This window comes from Ambystoma mexicanum, chromosome 10 (genome assembly GCF_040938575.1).
Source record: "Ambystoma mexicanum isolate Mex_15411 chromosome 10, UKY_AmexF1_1, whole genome shotgun sequence".
NCBI lineage: Eukaryota > Metazoa > Chordata > Amphibia > Caudata > Ambystomatidae > Ambystoma > Ambystoma mexicanum.
The window spans coordinates 275,546,469-275,574,297 of record NC_090932.1 but is presented as its reverse complement, the minus strand read 5'-3'; the positions used below and the strand labels follow the sequence as shown (position 1 = coordinate 275,574,297).

Below are 27,829 nucleotides of genomic sequence, written 5' to 3'. Positions count from 1 at the left end.
TGTGTTGTAGGTATTGGACGCACGCACAACAAGTGAGATTTGTCTGCAAGCTGTTGGACTGGAAACTTGGTGAATAAGACGGTTTCACTGGGTGAGCCTGACTCCCATTGAGCGATTGTTCTATATGGAGTGGTCGAAGTGACTGGGAACGGTCGGGAGCAGAGTTCCACTACTTTTCTTTTTTGCTATTAATAGTTCCACTACCTTTTGCAACCCTTTTCTCAGTTCCAGAACTGCTCTTTGTGAAGTGAAAGCGCACTTCTCAACTTTACCACCGAATAGCAGTTACAGCTAAATTGAAAGGTGTTTCAACTCAATTGGCGGCCAACCAGCATGACTGCAACCCTGGAAAAATGCATTGCTCATTGTTCCCCTCCTGCCTAGCATGTCTCCCACTGCGGTCACAGTTCCACTACTTTTTTGGGTACACTTTTTTAACTGTCAATATGGTGTGGGACTTATTCATAATCAAAGAGTGAGGATTTTGTCCAAAGAGTGTGACTCACAGGCAACACATGAGACTGCCTTCCAAGGAGTGGCACTTGTGCCCTGTGAGCCTGACCAAGCACAAAGATTGAGACACCTATTGAACATGTGGTGATGACGGCCCACATCAGTACTTTGGTCAAAGAAGTTAAAATAATCTGCTGTCAGTCGGTAGCTCGGCCTTTGTAGCTCCATGACCCCGACATGTGCTTGTTAGTGATTGTTTCTGTTTGTGCTAATGTACTCCAGCGTAGATACACAAAATCCACCAGAACTGTGTGTGTAGCTTGGCAAGCACAAAGAGTCTGATTCTAAGTGCAGCCATAACAGTGTGAACATTACATCTGTCAGGTCAACATTTCACCGTCGAGATGGCCCAATTGGGCTCAGTTTCCAAGAGGGCGCTAACCAGTAGGCAGCAATTTTTCACCTCCGATTATGTTTCGGAGTGCTAAAACACCGTCTAAAAGTGTTAAAACTTTATTTAGCAAAGATTAGCCCTGGAGCAAATTTGGAGCTGCCTGAAAAATCTCAGAGTTACATTCATCTCCATAGTAAACCTTGCTAATAAGCTAAAATACATATAATGCAGCATTGAGATTGTTTGAGCACATACAAATGTATTCCAGAGCAAATGTCAAAGAATCAGGGCAACGTGATCTGAGGCAAAGAAGGACTGCTAGCTCATTATTTACTCTCATTCGTGAGCTCCCTGTTTGGTAGCTGGGCAGAGCCGTAAGGCTGACTGGAAGATGTGATTCAGTTATTTCTAGTTGTCATCGACATGATCCCATGACACTAAAAACACGTTATTTTCACTCTAGGTTCCCTGAGGCTGCATCCTGGGGGAAGGTTTTCCTTTCCCTTCTGGAGGGCATTGGCAGATACACTTTTGTGGAACTGATGAAAGTTCCAGAGGGCAGAGGCCAGAACTGAGGAGGATTTGCCGCCATTCCTGATTCCTCTTTCATGCTTCGGAGAGGGTATGGCGGGATGCTTGGTTGGAAGGGTAATTGTCATTGCTTTCTCATGGATTCCCATATGTTTGCTGACAGGTCCCAATTTTCTGTGTGCCTCCGTTGCCTAAAACAAACCGCCCTCTTGTAAAAATCCAATCGCTGAAAAAGCCCCAGTGGATGCATGGATTCCTCCACTGCGCACATGCTGTTCCTGCAAAGGAAAGGTGGAAAAGGTCAGTATGTGGGGGTCAACAGCGCATCCTGCATCAATACGAAATAACAACACTTGCAACCATACGAACTATAACAGTTATTTCATTATTTGATGATCACACCATGTTCTAGGACTGGCAATACAGAGTGTCCCTGCGAGCTTGAAAGTAACCAAGCCGAATAATGAACAAAGCGACCGCAATAACAACTTACATTTCACATAGAGTGCCCCGTTTTTGTCATTTCCTTATTGCATAAATGACAGATCTTTCGATTGGCCAGTTAATGATTATTGGCTTATCAGCTCCAGGGGGTGAACGGTTGAGAGAGACCAGAGCATTGGGCACTTAACTTACCGAATAATTACCTGACTGGCTACCAGCCCCGATGAAATGCGCATTCCCTGATGGCACATTTCACCCTAGATTGTTAGCCATGAGGGTACGGGGTAGAGCCACAGATCTCCTCGAGGGCAGGGTCTGCAATATAGCGGGGTGTACAGGGGGGCTACAGCCTGACAGAAGGGTATCAGTGACACGTGGAAGCTTGAGAGGGGGCTACAGGAATTATCGGCCTTTTATCAGAGGAGCACGTGAATCATAAGGCTATGGCAGCCCTCTCCATGGGATCACTATAGCCACTTGTGAGGAGGGGGGCTATAGCATCTATAGCTACTTTAGAGGAGGACGTATACAACCTATTACCACTTGAGAGGAGGGTGTATAGAACCTATAGCCACTTGAGAGGAGGGGGTAAAGCATCTGTCCCGGGAGGATAGGTCAGCGGCAACATGCTCGCCTTGGAAGCAAGACGACACAAAGCAACGCAGGTTCGATCCCCGGGTCCGCGCTTAGAAACCTCTGGGTATTTAAGCACGTTATAAATACGCAACTAAGACAAAAAAACAAACAATTCCTATAACAGCGCCTCAATGCCCGTGGGCTGTGTGAGCGCTTTAAAAATGCGGAAAATAAATAAATAAATCTAGAGGGTGTTATAGAACCCTTTAGCCACTTGAGATGAGGGGGTATAACATCTATAGCCACTTTAGAGGAGGGCATATAGAACCTATAGCATCTATAGCCAAATTAGAGGAGGGTGCAGAGAACCTATAGCTACTTGAGAGGAGGGCATATAGAACCTATAGCCAATTGAGAGGAGTGGGTATACCATCTATAAACACTTGAGAGGAGGGGGTATAGCATCTATAGCCACTTTAGAGGAGGGCCTATAGAACCTATAGCTTGAGAGGAGGGGTAAAGCATTTATAGCCACTTTAGAGGAGTGCATAGAGAACCTATATCCAATTGAGAGGAGGGGGTATAGCATCTATAGCTACTTAAGAGGAGGGTGTTATAGAACCTATAGCCACTCGAGAGGAGGGTGTATAGAACCTATAGCCACTTGAGAGGAGGGGGTATACCATCTATAAACACTTGAGAGGAGGGGGTATAGCATCTGTAGCCACTTTAGAGGGGGGCCTATAGAACCTATAGCCACTTGAGAGGAGAGGGTATAGCATCTATAGCCACTTTAGAAGAGGGTATTGAACCTACCGCCACTTGAGAGGTGGGGGTCCATCTATAAACGATTGACAGGAGGGGGGTATAGCATCTATAGCCACTTTAGAGGAGGGCGTATTGATCTTATAGCCACTTTAGAGAAGGGCATATAGAACCTATAGCCACTTGAGAGGAGGGGGTAAAGCATCTCTAGCCACTTTAGAGGGGGTCGTATAGAACCTATAGCCACTTGAGAGGAGAGGGTATAGCATCTATAGCCACTTTAGAGGAGGGCATATACAACCTATAGCCACTTGAGAGGAGGGGGTAAAGCATCTGTCCTGGGAGGATAGCTCAGCAGCAACGTGCTCGCCTTGGAAGCAAGACGACACGAAGCAACACAGGTTCGATCCCCGGGTCCGCGCTTAGAAACCTCTGGGTATTTAAGCACGTTATAAGTACGCAACTAAGACAAAAAAAAAAGAACAATTATGCAACTAAAAAACAAACAATTCCTGTAACAGTGCCTCAGTGCCCCCAGGCTGTATGAGTGCTTTAAAAATGTGGTAAATAAATAAATAAATCTAGAGGGTGTAATAGAACCTATAGCCACTTGAGAGGAGGGGGTATAGCATCTATAAACACTTGAGAGGTGGTGGGTATAGCATCTATATCCACTTTAGAGGAGGGTGTATAGAATCTATAGCCACTTGAGAGGAGGGCGTATACCATCTATAAACACTTGAGAGGAGGCGGTATAGCCTCTGTAGCCACTTTAGAGGAGGGCGTGTAGAATCTATCACCACTTGAGAGATGGAGGTATACCATCTATAAACACGTGAGAGGAGGGGGGTATAGCATCTATAGCCACTTTAGAGGAGGGTGTAGAGAACCTGTAGCCACTTGAGAGAAGGGGTATAGCATCTATAGCCACTTTGGAGGAGGGTGTTATAGAACCTATAGCCATGTGAGAGGGGGGGTATGGCATCTATAGCCACTTGAGAGGAGGCCATATAGAACATATAGCCACTTGAGAGGAGGGGGTATACAATCTATAAACACTTGAGAGGAGGGGGTATAGCATCTATAGCCACTTTAGAGGAGGGCATATAGAACCTATAGCCATTTGAGAGGAGGGGGTATAGCATCTACAAACACTTGAGAAGTGGTGGGTATAGCATATATATCAACTTTAGAGGAGGGTGTATAGCATCTATAGCCACTTCATAGGAGGGTGCAGAGAACCTATAGCTACTTGAAAGGAGGGAATATAGAACCTATAGCCACTCGAGAGGAGGGGGTAGAGCTTCTATAGCCACTTTAGAGGAGGGCATATGGAACCTATAGCCACTTGAGTTGAGGGGGTATAGCATCTATAGCCACTTTAGAGGAGGGTGTATAGAACCTATAGCCACTTGAGAGGAGGGTGTATAGAACCTATAGCCACTTGAGAGGAGGGGTATACCATCTATAAACACTTGAGAGGAGGGGGGTATAGCATCAATAGCCACTTTAGAAGAGGGCATATAGAACCTATAGCCACTTGAGAGGAGGGGGTATGGCATCTATAGCCACTTTAGAGGAGGGTGTAGAGAACCTATAGCCACTTGAGAGGAGGGCATATAGAGCCTATAGCCACTTGAGAGGAGGGGGTATACCATTTATAATCACTTGAGATGAGGGGGGTAAATCATCTATAGACACTTTAGAGGTGGTCGTATAGAACCTATAGCCACTTGAGAGGAGGGGGTATAGTATCTATAGCCACTTGGGATGTGAGGCACTTCAACTAGGCATTCTTCGGGGAAGAGGTCGCACAGTGATCCATAATACCCGGAGTAAAGAAGGGTGAGAGTAATCTGCAGATCTTCAACAGGTTATCTAGTAGCATTCAAATCGGGAGGCACAGTAACCTCAAGGCGCATGAGGGGATGGGCACAGTAAGCCTTTGGCACTGGAGGGGTGGGGTACAATACACTAGTGGCCCTCTCTAGTCATTATTCAAAAATATGGCCTCGTTAAAACATGTATCTGGGGTTTGGGCCACTCCCCTTTTGAAAGGTATGCACATGGGGATAAAATATTGGGGTAGCCATCTCGGTTGTCCATTTCAGGCGTTGAAACATCTGCAAACCTTTAAAGAAAGTTCTGCTCTGTGACTACATAACACATGATTATGTAACAAATGATTTAAACTTTAAGAAAGTATGGCAACATCACTTTGCATCAGCAAGGCTTGGATGGAAATCTGGTTGCACACGCAGTGGAATGAACAGCCGGGGTCAGGGGCCCAGCCAATCAGGTTCTGCGGATAGCGGGCTGAAACCTGTAATCTCAGCCCGTGTATGACGGAGCCCACAGTCTGCCTCCCCCACCGTGGCGCGCCATCTTTCCCCCGCCCTCTTTCACATAACTGTTTTTTTTAAATCCCATCCACCCCAGCCCCATTTACCTGACAGCTTCTTTTCTCTGGCTGTCATGGTCATAGAAGAGGGGCTTTGCTCGGGCCGATAACTTTGACTGCCAGGCCACTACCCCCCACGTTCCAGCCCTTGGAACGGGGGATTAAAGCCATAGTAGCAGTCTCATAGTGACATTGAATCCTGTTGCCCAATCAGGATCTACGTCTCCCGGGCGGGGAAAACGCACGGATATGGGCTTGGGTCCTCATAGTCACGATTCCACTGATGTAGCACTACCACCCTACTATTTTCCAAACTCACTGTACCCTATTTTCCTCCGCTGCGGCTGCATCTCCCATGCCTGCCTCATCTTCTGCTGCGCGGCCTTCCCCCGGCTACCTGCACCAGACCCCCGGTCACTGACAGGGAAAAGAGGACATCCCGCAAGGCCGCCGAGCGGCGGTTGCATGTCTGTGCCCAGAGCCCTTCTCATGTGCCCTTGCTTCACTCAGATCCATAAAGCCTAGTTCCTGGCACAGAACTGCACGTATTGCCGGCTGGAAAAGAGTTGACGCCTAATTAAAATCTGGCGCCAGCAAGTCACTGAGTGAATAATACGGCAGGTGTAGGACATGTCATCTATAATGCTACAGGTTTAACATACACACTCAGTAATACTACAGGAGCAATAACCGTACTCTGTGATATTGCAGGTGTGAGACCTAGACGCTATGCCACTGACCGCAAAGGCACTTTTGGGGAATGCCAGTGCCCGTGATAGCGCATGTGTAAGGCGCACTCCATACTTGCTCATATTCCTAGCATCAGGAACAAACTATACATTAGAATGATGCTGTGAAACAAGGCCCCCACGCCACTATACTGATGCGCACTGCCCGTAGTCAGTGATATTGCAGGTGTAGTGAAGGCCATACCATACCCAGTAGCACTGTAGATAACTATACATTAGAATGATGCTGTGAAACAAGGCCCCCACGCCACTACACTGATGTGCACTGCCCGTAGTCAGTGATATTGCAGGTGTAGTGAAGGCCATACCATACCCAGTAGCACTGTAGATAACTGTACATTAGAATGATGCTGTGAAACAAGGCCCCACTCCACTATACTGATGGTGCACTGCCCATAGTCAGTGATATTGCAGGTGTAGTGAAGGCCATACCATACCCAGTAGCACTGTAGATAACTATACATTAGAATGATGCTGTGAAACAAGGCCCCACTCCACTATACTGATGCGCACTGTCCATAGTCAGTGATATTGCAGGTGTAGTGAAGGCCATACCATACCCAGTAGCACTGTAGATAACTATACATTAGAATGATGCTGTGAAACAAGGCCCCCACTCCACTATACTGATGCGCACTGCCTGTAGTCAGTGATATTGCAGGTGTAGTGAAGGCCATACCATACCCAGTAGCACTGTAGATAACTATACATAATAATGATGCTGTGAAACAAGGCCCCACTCCACTATACTGATGCGCACTGTCCATAGTCAGTGATATTGCAGGTGTAGTGAAGGCCATACCATACCCAGTAGCACTGTAGATAACTGTACATAATAATGATGCTGTGAAACAAGGCCCCACTCCACTATACTGATGTGCACTGCCCATAGTCAGTGATATTGCAGGTGTAGTGAAGGCCATGCCATACCCAGTAGCACTGTAGATAACTATACATTAGAATGATGCTGTGAAACAAGGCCCCCACTCCACTATACTGATGCGCACTGTCCATAGTCAGTGATATTGCAGGTGTAGTGAAGGCCATACCATACCCAGTAGCACTGTAGATAACTATACTTAATAATGATGCTGTGAAACAAGGCCCCCACTCCACTATACTGATGTGCACTGCCCATAGTCAGTGATATTGCAGGTGTAGTGAAGGCCATACCATACCCAGTAGCACTGTAGATAACTATACATTAGAATGATGCTGTGAAACAAGGCCCCCACTCCACTATACTGATGCGCACTGTCCATAGTCAGTGATATTGCAGGTGTAGTGAAGGCCATACCATACCCAGTAGCACTGTAGATAACTATACATTAGAATGATGCTGTGAAACAAGGCCCCCACGCCACTATACTGATGGTGCACTGCCCATAGTCAGTGATATTGCAGGTGTAGTGAAGGCCATACCATACCCAGTAGCACTGCAGATAACTATACATTAGAATGATGCTGTGAAACAAGGCCCCCACTCCACTATACTGATGCGCACTGCCCGTAGTCAGTGATATTGCAGGTGTAGTGAAGGCCATACCATACCCAGTAGCACTGTAGATAACTATACTTAATAATGATGCTGTGAAACAAGGCCCCCACTCCACTATACTGAAGTGCACTGTCCATAGTCAGTGATATTGCAGGTGTAGTGAAGGCCATACCATACCCAGTAGCACTGTAGATAACTATACATTAGAATGATGCTGTGAAACAAGGCCCCCACCCCACTATACTGATGGTGCACTGCCCATAGTCAGTGATATTGCAGGTGTAGTGAAGGCCATACCATACCCAGTAGCACTGTAGATAACTATACATTAGAATGATGCTGTGAAACAAGGCCCCCACTCCACTATACTGATGCGCACTGTCCATAGTCAGTGATATTGCAGGTGTAGTGAAGGCCATACCATACCCAGTAGCACTGTAGATAACTATACATTAGAATGATGCTGTGAAACAAGGCCCCCACGCCACTATACTGATGGTGCACTGCCCATAGTCAGTGATATTGCAGGTGTAGTGAAGGCCATACCATACCCAGTAGCACTGTAGATAACTATACATTAGAATGATGCTGTGAAACAAGGCCCCCACGCCACTATACTGATGGTGCACTGCCCGTAGTCAGTGATATTGCAGGTGTAGTGAAGGCCATACCATACCCAGTAGCACTGTAGATAACTATACTTAATAATGATGCTGTGAAACAAGGCCCCCACTCCACTATACTGATGCGCACTGCTCGTAGTCAGTAATATTGCAGGTGTAGTGAAGGCCATACCATACCCAGTAGCACTGTAGATAACTATACATAATAATGATGCTGTGAAACAAGGCCCCCACTCCACTATACTGATGCGCACTGCCCGTAGTCAGTGATATTGCAGGTGTAGTGAAGGCCATACCATACCCAGTAGCACTGTAGATAACTATACTTAATAATGATGCTGTGAAACAAGGCCCCCACTCCACTATATTGATGCGCACTGCCCGTAGTCAGTGATATTGCAGGTGTAGTGAAGGCCATACCATACCCAGTAGCACTGTAGATAACTATACATTAGAATGATGCTGTGAAACAAGGCCCCCACTCCACTATACTGATGCGCACTGCCCGTAGTCAGTGATATTGCAGGTGTAGTGAAGGCCATACCATACCCAGTAGCACTGTAGATAACTATACTTAATAATGATGCTGTGAAACAAGGCCCCCACTCCACTATACTGATGCGCACTGCTCGTAGTCAGTAATATTGCAGGTGTAGTGAAGGCCATACCATACCCAGTAGCACTGTAGATAACTATACATAATAATGATGCTGTGAAACAAGGCCCCCACTCCACTATACTGATGCGCACTGCCCGTAGTCAGTGATATTGCAGGTGTAGTGAAGGCCATACCATACCCAGTAGCACTGTAGATAACTATACATTAGAATGATGCTGTGAAACAAGGCCCCCACTCCACTATACTGATGCGCACTGCCCATAGTCAGTGATATTGCAGGTGTAGTGAAGGCCATACCATACCCAGTAGCACTGTAGATAACTATACTTAATAATGATGCTGTGAAACAAGGCCCCCACTCCACTGTACTGATGCGCACTGCCCGTAGTCAGTGATATTGCAGGTGTAGTGAAGGCCATACCATACCCAGTAGCACTGTAGATAACTATACATTAGAATGATGCTGTGAAACAAGGCCCCCACTCCACTATACTGATGCGCACTGCCCGTAGTCAGTGATATTGCAGGTGTAGTGAAGGCCATACCATACCCAGTAGCACTGTAGATAACTATACATTAGAATGATGCTGTGAAACAAGGCCCCCACGCCACTATACTGATGTGCACTGCCCATAGTCAGTGATATTGCAGGTGTAGTGAAGGCCATACCATACCCAGTAGCACTGTAGATAACTATACTTAATAATGATGCTGTGAAACAAGGCCCCCACGCCACTATACTGATGTGCACTGCCCATAGTCAGTGATATTGCAGGTGTAGTGAAGGCCATACCAAGTAGCACTGTAGATAACTATACATTAGAATTATACTGTGAAACAAGGCCCCCACTCCACTATACTGATGCGCACTGCCCGTAGTCAGTGATATTGCAGGTGTAGTGAAGGCCATACCATACCCAGTAGCACTGTAGATAACTATACATTAGAATTATACTGTGAAACAAGGCCCCCACTCCACTATACTGATGCGCACTGCCCGTAGTCAGTGATATTGCAGGTGTAGTGAAGGCCATGCCATACCCAGTAGCACTGTAGATAACTATACATTAGAATGATGCTGTGAAACAAGGCCCCCACTCCACTATACTGATGCGCACTGCCCATAGTCAGTGATATTGCAGGTGTAGTGAAGGCCATACCATACCCAGTAGCACTGTAGATAACTATACATTAGAATTATACTGTGAAACAAGGCCCCCACTCCACTATACTGATGCGCACTGCCCGTAGTCAGTGATATTGCAGGTGTAGTGAAGGCCATACCATACCCAGTAGCACTGTAGATAACTGTACATAATAATGATGCTGTGAAACAAGGCCCCCACTCCACTGTACTGATGCACACTGCCCGTAATCAGTGATATTGCAGGTGTAGTGAAGGCCATACCATACCCAGTAGCACTGTAGATAACTATACATAATAATGATGCTGTGAAACAAGGCCCCACTCCACTATACTGATGTGCACTGCCCATAGTCAGTGATATTGCAGGTGTAGTGAAGGCCATACCATACCCAGTAGCACTGTAGATAACTATACATTAGAATGATGCTGTGAAACAAGGCCCCCACCCCACTATACTGATGGTGCACTGCCCATAGTCAGTGATATTGCAGGTGTAGTGAAGGCCATACCATACCCAGTAGCACTGTAGATAACTATACATTAGAATGATGCTGTGAAACAAGGCCCCCACTCCACTATACTGATGTGCACTGCCCATAGTCAGTGATATTGCAGGTGTAGTGAAGGCCATACCATACCCAGTAGCACTGTAGATAACTATACATAATAATGATGCTGTGAAACAAGGCCCCCACTCCACTATACTGATGCGCACTGCTCGTAGTCAGTGATATTGCAGGTGTAGTGAAGGCCATACCATACCCAGTAGCACTGTAGATAACTATACTTAATAATGATGCTGTGAAACAAGGCCCCCACTCCACTATACTGATGCGCACTGCCCATAGTCAGTGATATTGCAGGTGTAGTGAAGGCCATACCATACCCAGTAGCACTGTAGATAACTATACATTAGAATGATGCTGTGAAACAAGGCCCCCACTCCACTATACTGATGCGCACTGCCCGTAGTCAGTGATATTGCAGGTGTAGTGAAGGCCATACCATACCCAGTAGCACTGTAGATAACTATACATTAGAATGATGCTGTGAAACAAGGCCCCCACTCCACTATACTGATGCGCACTGCCCGTAGTCAGTGATATTGCAGGTGTAGTGAAGGCCATACCATACCCAGTAGCACTGTAGATAACTATACTTAATAATGATGCTGTGAAACAAGGCCCCCACTCCACTATACTGATGCGCACTGCCCATAGTCAGTGATATTGCAGGTGTAGTGAAGGCCATACCAAGTAGCACTGTAGATAACTATACATTAGAATTATACTGTGAAACAAGGCCCCCACTCCACTATACTGATGGTGCACTGCCCGTAGTCAGTGATATTGCAGGTGTAGTGAAGGCCACACCATACCCAGTAGCACTGTAGATAACTGTACATAATAATGATGCTGTGAAACAAGGCCCCCACTCCACTATACTGATGCGCACTGCCCGTAGTCAGTGATATTGCAGGTGTAGTGAAGGCCATACCATACCCAGTAGCACTGTAGATAACTACACATTAGAATGATGCTGTGAAACAAGGCCCCCACTCCACTATACTGATGCGCACTGCCCGTAGTCAGTGATATTGCAGGTGTAGTGAAGGCCATACCATACCCAGTAGCACTGTAGATAACTATACTTAATAATGATGCTGTGAAACAAGGCCCCCACTCCACTATACTGATGCGCACTGCCCATAGTCAGTGATATTGCAGGTGTAGTGAAGGCCATACCAAGTAGCACTGTAGATAACTATACATTAGAATTATACTGTGAAACAAGGCCCCCACTCCACTATACTGATGGTGCACTGCCCGTAGTCAGTGATATTGCAGGTGTAGTGAAGGCCATACCATACCCAGTAGCACTGTAGATAACTATACATTAGAATGATGCTGTGAAACAAGGCCCCCACCCCACTATACTGATGGTGCACTGCCCATAGTCAGTGATATTGCAGGTGTAGTGAAGGCCATACCATACCCAGTAGCACTGTAGATAACTATACATTAGAATGATGCTGTGAAACAAGGCCCCCACTCCACTATACTGATGCGCACTGTCCATAGTCAGTGATATTGCAGGTGTAGTGAAGGCCATACCATACCCAGTAGCACTGTAGATAACTATACATTAGAATGATGCTGTGAAACAAGGCCCCCACTCCACTATACTGATGCGCACTGCTCGTAGTCAGTGATATTGCAGGTGTAGTGAAGGCCATACCATACCCAGTAGCACTGTAGATAACTATACTTAATAATGATGCTGTGAAACAAGGCCCCCACTCCACTATACTGATGCGCACTGCCCATAGTCAGTGATATTGCAGGTGTAGTGAAGGCCATACCAAGTAGCACTGTAGATAACTATACATTAGAATTATACTGTGAAACAAGGCCCCCACTCCACTATACTGATGGTGCACTGCCCGTAGTCAGTGATATTGCAGGTGTAGTGAAGGCCACACCATACCCAGTAGCACTGTAGATAACTGTACATAATAATGATGCTGTGAAACAAGGCTCCACCCCACTATACTGATGGTGCACTGCCCATAGTCAGTGATATTGCAGGTGTAGTGAAGGCCATACCAAGTAGCACTGTAGATAACTATACATTAGAATTATACTGTGAAACAAGGCCCCCACTCCACTATACTGATGTGCACTGTCCATAGTCAGTGATATTGCAGGTGTAGTGAAGGCCATACCATACCCAGTAGCACTGTAGATAACTATACATTAGAATGATGCTGTGAAACAAGGCCCCCACTCCACTATACTGATGCGCACTGTCCATAGTCAGTGATATTGCAGGTGTAGTGAAGGCCATACCATACCCAGTAGCACTGTAGATAACTATACTTAATAATGATGCTGTGAAACAAGGCCCCCACTCCACTATACTGATGCGCACTGCCCGTAGTCAGTGATATTGCAGGTGTAGTGAAGGCCATACCATACCCAGTAGCACTGTAGATAACTGTACATAATAATGATGCTGTGAAACAAGGCCCCCACTCCACTATACTGATGCGCACTGCCCGTAGTCAGTGATATTGCAGGTGTAGTGAAGGCCATACCATACCCAGTAGCACTGTAGATAACTGTACATAATAATGATGCTGTGAAACAAGGCCCCCACTCCACTATACTGATGCGCACTGCCCGTAGTCAGTGATATTGCAGGTGTAGTGAAGGCCATACCATACCCAGTAGCACTGTAGATAACTGTACATAATAATGATGCTGTGAAACAAGGCCCCACTCCAGTATACTGATGTGCACTGCCCGTAGTCACTGATATTGCAGGTGTAGTGAAGGCCATACCATACCCAGTAGCACTGTAGATAACTATACATTAGAATGATGCTGTGAAACAAGGCCCCCACTCCACTATACTGATGCGCACTGCCCGTAGGCAGTGATATTGCAGGTGTAGTGAAGGCCATAACATACCCAGTAGCACTGTAGATAACTATACATTAGAATGATGCTGTGAAACAAGGCCCCCACTCCACTATACTGATGCGCACTGCCCGTAGTCAGTGATATTGCAGGTGTAGTGAAGGCCATACCATACCCAGTAGCATTGTAGATAACTATACTTAATAATGATGCTGTGAAACAAGGCCCCCACTCCACTATACTGATGCGCACTGCCCATAGTCAGTGATATTGCAGGTGTAGTGAAGGCCATACCAAGTAGCACTGTAGATAACTATACATTAGAATTATACTGTGAAACAAGGCCCCCACTCCACTATACTGATGGTGCACTGCCCGTAGTCAGTGATATTGCAGGTGTAGTGAAGGCCATACCATACCCAGTAGCACTGTAGATAACTGTACATAATAATGATGCTGTGAAACAAGGCCCCCACTCCACTATACTGATGCGCACTGCCCGTAGTCAGTGATATTGCAGGTGTAGTGAAGGCCATACCATACCCAGTAGCACTGTAGATAACTGTACATAATAATGATGCTGTGAAACAAGGCTCCACCCCACTATACTGATGGTGCACTGCCCATAGTCAGTGATATTGCAGGTGTAGTGAAGGCCATACCATACCCAGTAGCACTGTAGATAACTATACATTAGAATGATGCTGTGAAACAAGGCCCCCACTCCACTATACTGATGCGCACTGTCCATAGTCAGTGATATTGCAGGTGTAGTGAAGGCCATACCATACCCAGTAGCACTGTAGATAACTATACTTAATAATGATGCTGTGAAACAAGGCCCCCACTCCACTATACTGATGCGCACTGCCCGTAGTCAGTGATATTGCAGGTGTAGTGAAGGCCATACCATACCCAGTAGCACTGTAGATAACTGTACATAATAATGATGCTGTGAAACAAGGCCCCCACTCCACTGTACTGATGCACACTGCCCGTAATCAGTGATATTGCAGGTGTAGTGAAGGCCATACCATACCCAGTAGCACTGTAGATAACTGTACATAATAATGATGCTGTGAAACAAGGCCCCCACTCCACTGTACTGATGCGCACTGCCCGTAGTCAGTGATATTGCAGGTGTAGTGAAGGCCATACCATACCCAGTAGCACTGTAGATAACTATACATTAGAATGATGCTGTGAAACAAGGCCCCCACTCCACTATACTGATGCGCACTGCCCGTAGGCAGTGATATTGCAGGTGTAGTGAAGGCCATACCATACCCAGTAGCACTGTAGATAACTGTACATAATAATGATGCTGTGAAACAAGGCCCCCACTCCACTATACTGATGGTGCACTGCCCATAGTCAGTGATATTGCAGGTGTAGTGAAGGCCATACCATACCCAGTAGCACTGTAGATAACTATACATTAGAATGATGCTGTGAAACAAGGCCCCCACTCCACTATACTGATGCGCACTGCCCATAGTCAGTGATATTGCAGGTGTAGTGAAGGCCATACCATACCCAGTAGCACTGTAGATAACTATACATTAGAATGATGCTGTGAAACAAGGCCCCCACTCCACTATACTGATGTGCACTGCCCATAGTCAGTGATATTGCAGGTGTAGTGAAGGCCATACCATACCCAGTAGCACTGTAGATAACTGTACATAATAATGATGCTGTGAAACAAGGCCCCCACTCCACTATACTGATGCGCACTGCCCGTAGTCAGTGATATTGCAGGTGTAGTGAAGGCCATACCATACCCAGTAGCACTGTAGATAACTGTACATAATAATGATGCTGTGAAACAAGGCCCCCACTCCACTATACTGATGCGCACTGCCCGTAGTCAGTGATATTGCAGGTGTAGTGAAGGCCATACCATACCCAGTAGCACTGTAGATAACTGTACATAATAATGATGCTGTGAAACAACGCCCCCACCCCATAGTCAGTGATATTGCGAGTGTGAAAGCCCAATTCTTATTCACGGATGCTAAACTGCATAGCCCATTTAGGGATACTGCTGGTGTATGTTTTGCACAATTAAATAGTGACACACTTTCTTCTCAATTGTGCTTAAGGCCGGGGGCACTGTTTGTTGGATTATCATCATGGGAGATGCGTGATTGCTAGTTGTATCTTAGAAAAATGGTGTTCGGAACACCATAACAAGTTCAGCGTTGCGAGGAAAAAAGTGGTGAAATACCGCCACTTTGTTTGGTGGTAATGGAATTGCTGTTGTAATTACCACACTGCGGAACTACAAGTTTGACCTTAAAGTGGAGGATTTTCCTCCAGCATTGTGCTGCAGGTAAAAATCATCAGAATTATCGCAGACTCCAAAAATGGGGATTAACACCGCCCTACCACCACTTCTAATCATCACGGGACCAGGTAGCAGTAGGGGTAAATGACTTTGGTGTTTATTTGGCAGATTTCCACTCGAATTACCACCAACTCGTAATGACGCCCATTGTTTACATTTTTCACAAGACCAAATAAATTGCCTAGAGTTAATTTCAATGTAGATGGAGGAATGTAATATGTTTGAGAACAGTGCCACCTAGTGTATTACAATGCACTTAGTGTTTGTAAAAAGCATGAATCGTCTTTCTGCATAGGAAATGTTTGACACCATATTATCCACTTTTAAAATCACGAAAATCCAGATTTTCATAAAGGTTTTTGCACAAACTGAAAATATTATGCTGAGATAAAAAAATACATATGTTTCGTACAGACTTCATCGGACGGTAGTCACAAAACGAAGAAGGGCGAATAGTAATGAGTCTTGTTCACAAAACAAAGCTAATGAATATACATGGAATGCAGACTTGAGATGGCCGACTTTTCTTAACAGTAGCATAAACCATTGCTATCTCGATTTGTGCATTTTTAAACAATTTAGCATTGTCAGGGTTAACAATTACGAGGCAATCAGTGCTCTTTATGATCAGTAGATTAGGCACTTTGGGAGGCCGGCATACAAAGAGATGACATAATTGCACAGGCATGTAAGACGTTTATAGCAGCACCCGTCTGCAATCGAAAAAGGTTGCTAGTTAGATAACTCTTCAACATCTACTCGAGGAATCTTGAGCAATGCGGTCACTATCACTTTCTTCAGATAGGAGGGAACGGTTGCAGAGGATACACAAGTATTAATTATGTGAAGCGTAGGACTGGCTACAGATGTAGTTAAGGCTAATCACTTAATACATTAGCTGGACAAGGATCTAACAGGGATCTAGCAAACGTACTACTTAGAAGCAAACATTAATCCAGATCCAATGGTCAAAAGGCCATAGATTTGTAAAGAATAGGAATATACCCATGGTGAACCTTATGAGTGGATACTCTAGTACGAATGGCACTTTCGGAACAAATGTCATAATTCAAACCGGAACTGGACTTAAGGCGTCTTAAATCCCTATATGGCCTGCATTGACTAAACTTTGTAATGTATCTGCCTGAACTGAGTGTGACCTCCTGACTACTCACTTCCATCCTACAGAACCTTTCACAACCACAAAATGTTCTTGATAAACTTGGGGTAGGCTAGGACTGGACTTCTAAAGTTTATTATATGCTATTGGCCCTACCTGTGTGATAACATCACTTGCGCCATACTTTGCAAGTTTGCATTAACTGTCTATGTTCTATGCTAAAGCACTTTAAAGTAGTGTGTAACCCATGTGGGTTACCAGCTATGAGCTGTATTAATGTTCTAAACTATTTTTACCTATCTTATGATATATAAAGTGTGCCTTAGTGTTGTAATAAAAGAGTGTTAATTTTTATAACTTACCTGTGTGTGTCTTTTACCTACCTGTTCTGTTAAGAGTTAACTGTACTACATAACAGTTCCCCCTTCCTCCTTACTTCGGCCTTGCTGCTTGGTCATGCTACTACAGTGAGTGGCTTTACTCAGCTGGGGTTGTAAGAAACCTTGTTAACCCTAGTTTGGCTTTTCAAAGTCCTATCCCAGATAGAGACTTAGAAGGATTTTTCAAACAGTCAGTAATGGACTTGGCAAATATGTTGGCCTGTAAGCTTCCTGACCAGCGCCATCCTTTCTTGTGTCCACTGGATGACGTGTGGCGAGCTCAGGGCCAAGTCCTCTTGGCTTTCCCAAATCTCCATCAGCATATGCCTCCAGATGGACCACGGGTAGGGTGCACCACAACATTTCTCCTGGACCGGAGTAAGCATATATAGCTAGCATAGCTATAGTAAGCAGAGTAAGCATACATTATATGTGCTTGTTCATCTTCCCATCTACACACCTATCCATCACATACCAGCCTACCGTTTCCTGCAAGTTTGGGTGATAGAGTTTCAATGACCATGATACAAGTAGTGAGCCCAAATGCTGCTTAACCACATGAAAGCTATGGATTCTTTGGACGCAGGCTTTCATGCACTTTCATCCCTTTTAGCAGAAGGTTTGGAAGGTATGGAAGTGCAATGTCGTCTCGGTTTAGGTTTGAGATTGGTTTCTTTGGATACTTTATTTTGCAAATGTATTTTGGAAGTTGTTGATGGCCTACCAGTTGGGCCACAGTGTTTCAGCATCGGTTTTGAGAGGGTGGAGGTGAATAGGGCTTGGGTGATCACCAGGGTTTGTGAGGCTGGGTGCCTCAGAGGCTTAGTTTCCTTTGCTTCATTTGGAAACCACTGGAGAATCAACATGGTGGCAATGAGTCCTTGATAGTGGATTTCTCCAGGTCTGAGCCTGGAACGGGAATTGCACAGAGCCAACATGTTTCTCAGAGCGACCCTGTTGCTCACCTCACACCCGACATGGCCAGTAGAGTGCACATACTTTTGGAGGGTCTCCGAGGTTTTCAGTTTGTTGCTTAGAGGAACCAATGACACAAGCGGCATGGGTATTTGTGAGGATGACTTATGAAGGATTGTCATTAGGAGCAGGTGGCGTCGGGGAACTGTGTAGTGAAGGTGACTGTGTGGTTCCTCTTCACACAGCGGTTTGGTACTTGAGCATGTACAAGCAGAGGCGTAGCCAGGATTGTCTAGCAAATGGGACCTGATGCTAATGTAGTTGGACCCACTGCACTGACAAAAATATCTGTAAATACCCACACAGCGCTGCTGAGTGGGCATTTACAGATTTTGGGTGGGCCTTGCTCCTCAGGACCTACCATGCCTACGCCTCTATGTACAAGTCACAGCTTCTTGAAGTAGGTTATGCCATGGGATTCAAGTGCCCATTCAAGATTAAGGAGAATGCATTGCCCAGAATGCTTACAGAAATGTAAGTTTGGATTTTTGGAGGGTGGGGAAGAAGGCAAGGCAAAGCTCGTTTATACAGTATGATTGGATATGACAGAGGGAATTGGATTCCGGGAGTATGCTTCTGAATTCTGAAGCTATGAATTCTGAACCAGCTAAAGAGGAAAATACAAGAGCCACAGCTAGTTGTGGACAACGCTTGGTGCCAAAAGATCCACAACAGCATGGCTCTAAAGGTCAGACAACACCAAGGCAGTATCCCTAATAATCCGCACACCCCTCATGTAGCAGGTATAGATACTGGAACTCTTGATTTAGACAAAAAAATTGAGACCAATTCTTTCTCTTTTAAGCAGGTCTCAGTCCTAGAATTATCATCAATAGTTGCTGACATAAAACCCACTCAATACAAAGGGGACGCCATTCCTTCAACATTGTTTAAGGAATGCTTCTCTAGCATTGCCACATCAGTGGCATCCCTTATGAACCTGTCCTTCTAGGAGGGAAAAGTTCCAGATTGTACTAAGGAAGCCTGGATCACCCACCCCTCCCCCCTCCCCACCCACCATTAAAAAAGGAAGGTCTATATCCTCAGGATCCTTTGAATTACTGCCTGAAACAAATGTCCCTTTGTTGCTGAAAATCATTGACAAAGTTGCCTGCACTCAGTACAATGCCTTTGTTGAAGAAAGGGACCTTCTGTCCAATGGCCAGTCTGGCTTTAGGAAGAATCATGGAACAGAAACCGCCTTGGTGGAAATTAGATCTGACCTTGCTGGAATTGTCGAACAGGGTAGCCTGGCTATGTTGCTGCTGTTAGACCTGTTTGACGCATTTGATCTTGTAGATCATGATAGGCTTGCGGACAGGCTAACTGAGGTTGGGAAGTGTTCCAAGTCAGCTGCTAATTGGTTCAGATCTATTCTGGGACCAAGGAGAGCTAAAGTAGCCTTGGGGGACTTCAAGTCTCAAGAGGTCCTCCATTGTGATGGTGTTGCACAGGGGTCCAGCGTGTCTCCACTGCTGTATAACATCTATTCCAAGCCTCTTTTTGATCGCTTGGACAGCATGGGTATCAAATATGCAAACTACGCTGACGACACCCAGATCTCAATGGAATTGACGGGCTCCCACGAGGCACATTCACGACTGATCAGTGGGGATTTTGATAACATCAAAGACTGGATGGGAAAAAACTTCACGACATTAAACATTAACAAATCTGAGATCTTAATGATCGGCAGTCCAGCTAAGCTTACGTCACTGGGCCCTCAAAATGAGGCCTTTCTGATCCGAGGGGTCAGAATTTAGGTCTTTAGTCAGTTTAAAACCCTGGGAGTGGTCTTTGATTGCCGTCTTGATTCTAAGAAACATGTCTCCTATTTAACCTCTAATTCTATTTACATGACTCAGCTGGTGTGCCAGATTCAGCCATACTTGTCTCAAGAAAATAGGGCACTATTAGCCTCAGCAACCATTAATTCCAGGCTCACTTACTGCAATGGGCTCCTGGTTGGTACCACACAAGCAAATGTTAAAAAACTGCTAGTGATCCGGAACAGGGCTGTTAGAGCTATATGCAGCATCGGACGTAGAGACCACGTCTCGGATGCCCAGAGGAAACTACAATGGTTGCCGGTTCAGCAAAGGATTCACTTTAGAGCATCCTGCTTGGTGTATAAATGCCTTGCAGGTAGTGCTCCCAGCTACCTTAAATCACAGATCAGTAGGCTGCCTTGTAGGTGGACCCTGCGGTCTAACAACAAGAATGTACTCCTGCAACCACGCTTTAAACTTAAGAGGTTTGGAGATCTGAGCCTCAATGCTTTGGGTCTAGGGGTTTGGAACGACGTACCGCTATCCATCAGGCAGCTTCCCTTGCTTGCTCATTTAAAAAAAGCACTGAAAACCCATTTGTTGGTGGAGGAATCTAAGCCTTACTCCCTCTCCTTCTTCCCTCTAGTCAATGAAACATATCCTATGGCTATACACTGCTATCCCAATGTTTTATTTTTGTATTGTCTGTCAGTGCTCTGAGGCTTGCTGGCGAGTCAGCACTTAATAAAGATTCTACCGAATAGAATGCTGAAAATTGGTTGGGTGTGTGTGGAAGTGAGGGGCGGATAGCACCTTGGAAATTGCTGCTTCAATCTATTCATGCCGTGGCACCTTCTATCCCCATGCCAGATAGCTAGACCTGATATTTCTGATCAGGGCGGTTTGTCCATTTAATTTTTTTAAAGGGGGCAATGGTTTTCTGAACTTTTTGCCAGGTATATTATCATCTGTGCAATAGACAGGATTTGATTCTGTGATGTGCCCATTGAGGTACCACATGTCTCAGAGATAGTGTGTTCCAAATCCTCACATGGTTAGTTGTGTGGGCTGTACTGATTGGCAGCAGAGATGTATCTTTTTGGAATAGTGGTGGTGATTCAGCTTCCTCTATCCTGGGAATTTTCTCGAGGGCATCCCTTTGTTGGTATTCAATGCAGAGTTGCACAGCGCACTGTGAAGTACTGCAAAGTACTGTTTACTGACACGAAGTTCTTCACGAGCGACTTCCTGCGCTGCTCTATTTGAACACTGTGACCTGAACGCTGCTGGTGCCGTGCTGTCGGTTTCACTTCGGGAGGATTGCTTTTGCAGTGACACCGGATTGCCTTGGGATCTTTTAGGAAGAAGGTGATTTAGTGAACCAGACAGATACAGAAGTTTTTTTGACATTTCCTGGAGTTGAGTTCTCAAGTCCATTTTTTATTTTGTTTCTTAAGGTGTTTACCTGGTTGGTGACTCCGCCCCTGTAACCCTGCCACTCCCACCATCTCTCCAAATACCCACAAAGCAGCGCACTCGCGCGCACACCGTGAAGTATTGCAAATACTGTTTACTGTTCGCGGTGCACGGTGCACCGCGCTGGCGCGGCGTTCATCATTATTAATGGGAATATGAAGTATTGGTACCACACTTGCTGAGTTGCACAGATAAAAGGTGAGAGTCCTGTAGAGGAGGCATCTGTACTTATGCTTTTATGAGACCCGGAGAACCTAGTGGGAGGTAACGACACTACACTGGTTGATTCAGTAAAGACTGGTATTTTTATTTATTTTTATTTTCTATTTCTAATTGCTTACATTTTCTGATTTTCTAAGTTTGAAATGGCTGCAGGCACATATACGTTGAAAACGGGCATGTCGTGTGATGTGAACATAGAGCAAGCTGACCAGGCAGCGAATGCTGATGCGAGGAAAAAAACACAGCCTCCCATTAAATTTAAAATAGGAGGTTTGCAAAAAAGAACACAACGTTCTGTTTCTTTGGCATCTGACATACGCCAATTTTGTACAGGTGATCCCAAAGTGCGTGAGCCAAAAGTCGTGAATCTATGTCCTCAAGATACCACTACACAAATGACAAGCAAATCTTTGAATTCCGTGGTGGCTGATGCAGGTACAAACCCAAATGTCAGCACACTGATTCAAATGACTAACTTCATTTCTGACTCCGACCAAGCACACTGGGAAATAAACTCCTCCCCAGAACCTATAATGGAAGTGACAGGCAAGACTCGCTCCAACATACTTAGCTCTACACTTTCCAATACTATTAGTCAAGTGGGCACATATATGGAAGATCTGAAGGCGATTGACCCAAGGCAGGCCATAGAAACATCTGACTCAACAATGCTTTTTGCATATAACAATGGTGAATTGATGGTAACGCAGCCTTTTATAATGCCATCCATCAACTCACTAGTGCAAGAGACTGGTTTGTTGGACTTGCCTATGCTGCCATGCACAGTTCTTGCACAACATAAGCTGCGGGGAGCCCATGAGGCCTTGGTCACTGTAGGTGAGATAGATGAGGACATAAGTTTCATGAACACATCTAACACCACTTGTATAGATGCTGCTGATGTCCTGTATATATGTTCAAATACTGGTGACCTGACTCAGCTGAGCCAAGGGAGCAAATCAGCTACAACAGAAAAAAGAACACCCATCAGACAACTTACACCCCTCAAACACCAATTGAGGGTGAACGAGACAAATATTCCTTCTCATGAGCTATCCAAATCACCGGCCATGTTCGATAAATCCCCAGGATGCTCATCTAATAATTTGGTCTCATTTATAGTGCCTACTCCACGGGGCACACATTTTGATGAACAACCTGCAGATCACAATTTCTTTATCAGTGGACTGCAAGCCGGTCATCTTCTTTTCCAGAGGCCCCATGCCATGAATGCAGCCTTGATGTCAATAGCAAGACTGTATGAGGTCCTGGAAACTAAAATAAATACTCAGACGCAAATTTTGCAGCAATTGCTATGAGAGGGGATGAAGATCTCGGACATTCCGAAACTATCAATGCAGTGCCACCTGTGATGACCTCAAAAGTTTTAGGGGGTCCTAGTATAGCCCCTCCCTCATCCATTCCTGCGGAAATCATCCAAATCCACTACAAAGTGTGGAAAGTGCCCCTCATAGCATTCTGGAGTTGCAAATACCTGAGATCAAAGAATTCCTAGTTGACTGCATCAATGATACATCAAGTGGAAAGCAGGCAATTAACAACAAAATAAAATTTAAAAAAACACAGCTCGCCTACATGTAATCAGTGGGGCTGGGGGCGACATGTGCATCCACAACGAATCACAAGCCAAAACATTGGTAGTGATTTCGAATTTGGACGAAGTCAGAGAAATCCCTGATTCCAATATGTCAATTAACGTAGCTGGATTTGGCAGCAAAAAGGCACAGGTATTGGAGAAATGCCATAGCCCGAAACTGACCATTTCATTTTCTTTTATGGGGAAAACAATGATGTGTCATCAATTGAAAAGATTGAAACCAGCGATAATGATTAAGCGAAAAGCTCCTAAAAGCTCACAAATGAAAAAGCTGGTCAGAAAAAAAAGTGACTTAAACATGGTCAAAATGAAGGACCCAAATTCAGTCCAATCCAACGATAGGAAAAGATAGCCAATCCCCTCAGCTAGACCAGCAAGGAGATAATCCGCAAATCTGTCCTTCACTAGAAGAAGTGCGGAATGAAATTAGTGGCGCTATAATTCAACATCTTGCGAAAGTAATTGTACCCACTGTGACGCAAACAAAAGAAGTCCCATTACAACACATGGATGGCAAATTGCAAGAGGGGAACAAACAAATAATTCCCACTAGACAGGACATGCGTGATGAGATAGAGAGTCTATAGCGTACTACATCACGCAGTCTAAAGATGCCTTGGGCACCATAATAATGGCACAGCAATCTCCAGATATGATGCCAGACGTGTCGCAACTGTTGGAAGGACCAATTGGTAATCACGGTGATGCAGTACCCCTCGTGACAAAGTCGCAAATTACAAACACAGCCAGTAGTTTAGAAACATTGGCAGCTGATCGGCAGGTACATGCTCATGGAGAATACACACATTGCCATCGACTAATGATGACCTGTCGTGCGCGCCCATTCCAAAAATATGACTTAAATCGGATGAGTGTCCTGAATATATGTGCCGAGATGTTAACCCTGCAGGACTTAACAAGCACAGATATTGATTTAGTGGAATTCGTTGATCATAATGACTTGTCCAAAGTGAGATTATTTATGAGATCTGGGATCACGCTGAATGCACTTTGCCAAGCAAGATCAGAATTCTATAATCTGGGCTTTATTATTGCACAAGACACAACCAAAGGGATGCCTCTGGTGACATCTATTATACCTTGTAGGACATATCCTAATATGATGAGTATGCCCCAGACTAACCATTTAAGCAAGGTTCTGCATGATGGTTGTAAACCTCACCAAAATAGTTCATAACAATGCAAGATAGAAGAAGATGTCAAATTGATCTCCTGGAACACTCGTGGTCATAAGCATTTCATAAACACGTGGATTAAGGAACTTAATGCCTTTGATATCGTTTTCCTCCAGGAGACATGGCTTGTTAACGAACCTACATGGGATCCATTCTATATCTTCATGAATCCCGTGATCAAGAATATGTTTGGTCGACCGATGGCAGGTCTTTCGATAGCGGTCAAAAAGTCCTTGAATCTGCGAATAACTTCCTGTGCTTCTCCGTCCCCTTATATCCAATTGGTAAAGTTACGTAAGGCATCCACTACAATTGCCATGGTCAATTTGTATTGGGGAAGAAACAATTACCAGCAGATCAGTTTTTTTTCACATATTACTGACGTGCTCAACTCCTTAATATTGGACAAAACTATAAGTTATACGATCTTAATGGGGGATCTCAATCTACATCTACTTACATGTAAGTCCAAGGGACACTCACATGACGAATTACACTGGTTGGAAATGATGAGAGAAAGAAATGTTATAATGCTAAATGGTTCCATAAGTGGGGACATTCTGGCCAAGGTTACTTGGCATAGAGAACTATCATCTGCTTATTTGGATTACATGTATGCAGATGCTTGTTTTTTGGATCTGGTCACTTCATTGATTGTGCACAAAACAGATTTGAGTGATCATAATCAATTATGCTTGTCATGGAAATGGCCGTGCCTTTATGATTTTGACATTTTAAGCATCCAACAGAACCTACAACATATTGAAATTAATCAAGCAGGAAACCGCATTAAATGGACTAATCGTAAGCTTGTAATGTTTGATCATGCCCTGGAAACTGATCTGGGAGGCCAATATCCCAAAGAAGGAGGCTGCTATACAGAATCTATGCAAATGTTCATTGAAAGGGGGCCCCATGGACATCACCATAATAATAAGCACACTCATGCATTTGATTTAGAGTTGAAAATAAGAAAAACCCAGTTGCATAAAGATATACGGCATCTTTCTAAAGATCTAACGAAAAAGAATATTGATCTGATAAAAAGATTGAAACAAATTTATAAAAATTGGCGCCGAGCACGGAGGCCCGCTCAATATCAGATTGATGGTGAGAGAATGATGAGCCAGATTGTAGCTAAATCATCTGGTGGCATATGGTCCCTGCTCAACGAGGCCTCTTCCTCGACCCAAATTGCATTACAAACCAATCCAATTCTGGAAACAAAGTGGTCTGAATATTATGCTGAGCTCTATTGGACCCCCTTTCCTCAAATTGAGCTGCATTGGGCAGCTCTGAAAATGAATCACTACTTTGACTTTGACACAGATGACATAATGCACTGTATATCAAAACTAAGCAGATCTAGAGCGGCCGGCCCCGATGGACTCCAAAATCTAACGATAAAACAGAACCCAATAATGTGGGCATCTATTTTGCACAACATTTTCAAACATGTACTGCAAACAGGTCAGATCCCTCGGTCGTGGAAGAAATCCATAATAGTTCTGATATACAAAAAAAAAGGAATTAGGAATGATCCAAGATCATACCGACCTATTGTCTTGCTTATTGTCCTTGCAAGATCTTTGCATGCCTGCTATTATCTGCATTCAACATCTGGTTAACCAAAGGAAACTTAAGGGATGAATTCCAAACTGGGTTTATAGCGGGTCTTGGTACGTCAATCAACTTGATCACCCTCAACTCAGTAATAGATGTGAACAAACAACGGAAACAGAAAATCTTTGCAGCTTTCATTGACTTTCGAACTGCGTTCGATGCTGTAGCTCAAGAGCTGCTTTTAAAAATAGTCTTGGACAAGGGTTGTCCATGGTCGGTTCTAAACTGGATAGTCCAGCTGCATTCTGACACAAGCATCAAAGTCCGCTTACGCAGAGACGGTTTGTTATCCAAAGTTATTAAAACAGACCATGGCTTGAAACAGGGATGCCTACCAGCGTCCGCAGTATTTAAATTTTTCATCTCCGATATAGGTTGCAGCTTCAAGGGTTTGAATACTGATGCACCGAAACTTAAGGGAATCCCTATAAATTGGCTATTGTATGCCAATGATATGGTCCTCTTGTCAAAGACACCAAAGGGTCTCAAAATAATGTTGAATGCACTTGATGACTATGCACAAACCAACTGCAAATCCATCAATGCGACTAAGACCTAGATCATTCAATTCGGCAACCCGACACAGAGATGCCACACATACTCTTGGATACTGCAAAACATTCTTCTGAGTGTGGTAACAAGTTATCTTTATTTGGACATCCTAATAAATAATCATCCTGCTGATTTACCCTATGAACAAGCTAAACAGATTAAATTACACACTGCTATATCCCAAGCCAGGATTATTATAACTAAATTCTGTAAATTCTCATTATATCCTTTTAACTTACTACAAACAGAAGATGACACGAGTATTATTATATGGCACAGAAACCAAAAAATGGCGCTCTTATAATTATTGGGCCAAGACTGAAGTTGCCTATTGGAAAAAAATACTACAACTACCCAAGGCAGAGCCTCTGTCATTGATTCGATACGAGCTAGGTTTAATATCACTACATGGCAGATACAAGTGGCAATGGTGTTCCCTATATCGCAAGTTGTTAATGGGTGGCCTTCAAAATGGCCTAGCTTGATTGATGGCCTCATATGTCGTTCAAGAAATGCACGATGAATTCAAATGAACATGGAGGCTGAGAGCACTTAAACTGCTTCGCGAAGCGGATACATCACTTAAATTGCTAATTGATAATCCATGCAAGGCTAAGCAAAAAATGTGGGAGTATGATTGGAATCTAACATATGGCCAATGCACACGATATAAAAAATTCAAAGAGAACCCCTTTGAACTGAAAAAATATGGACAAGCAGCACGCTATCTGTTAGCATCACCCACCCCTCAGCATCGCTTGGCGTTTTTGCGCTTCAGACTCCATCTAGGTTTAACTGCAGATCTCTCATGCAAACGTAATATGTTGCTTCAAGATAAAACAAAATGTCGTTTCTGTAATACCGGAATTGAGACCCTGAGACATTTATTAGTTGATTGTGTTAATTTATTGTTGCTGAGATGTAAA

At 44.5% G+C, this 27,829-nt stretch overlaps 1 protein-coding gene across 2 annotated transcripts in view; it reads right to left on the bottom strand.

Annotated features, from left to right (window-relative positions):
• Positions 1-950: 950 nt before the first annotated feature.
• AMER3 (APC membrane recruitment protein 3) overlaps positions 951-27,829 on the bottom strand; it is a 225,961-nt gene continuing 199,082 nt past the window's right edge. For both annotated transcript variants that reach the window (XM_069617839.1, XM_069617838.1), the window contains exon 3: positions 951-1,656. The gene's annotated coding sequence lies outside the window, so the exon portion shown is untranslated. The remainder of the gene's footprint in view (positions 1,657-27,829) is intronic.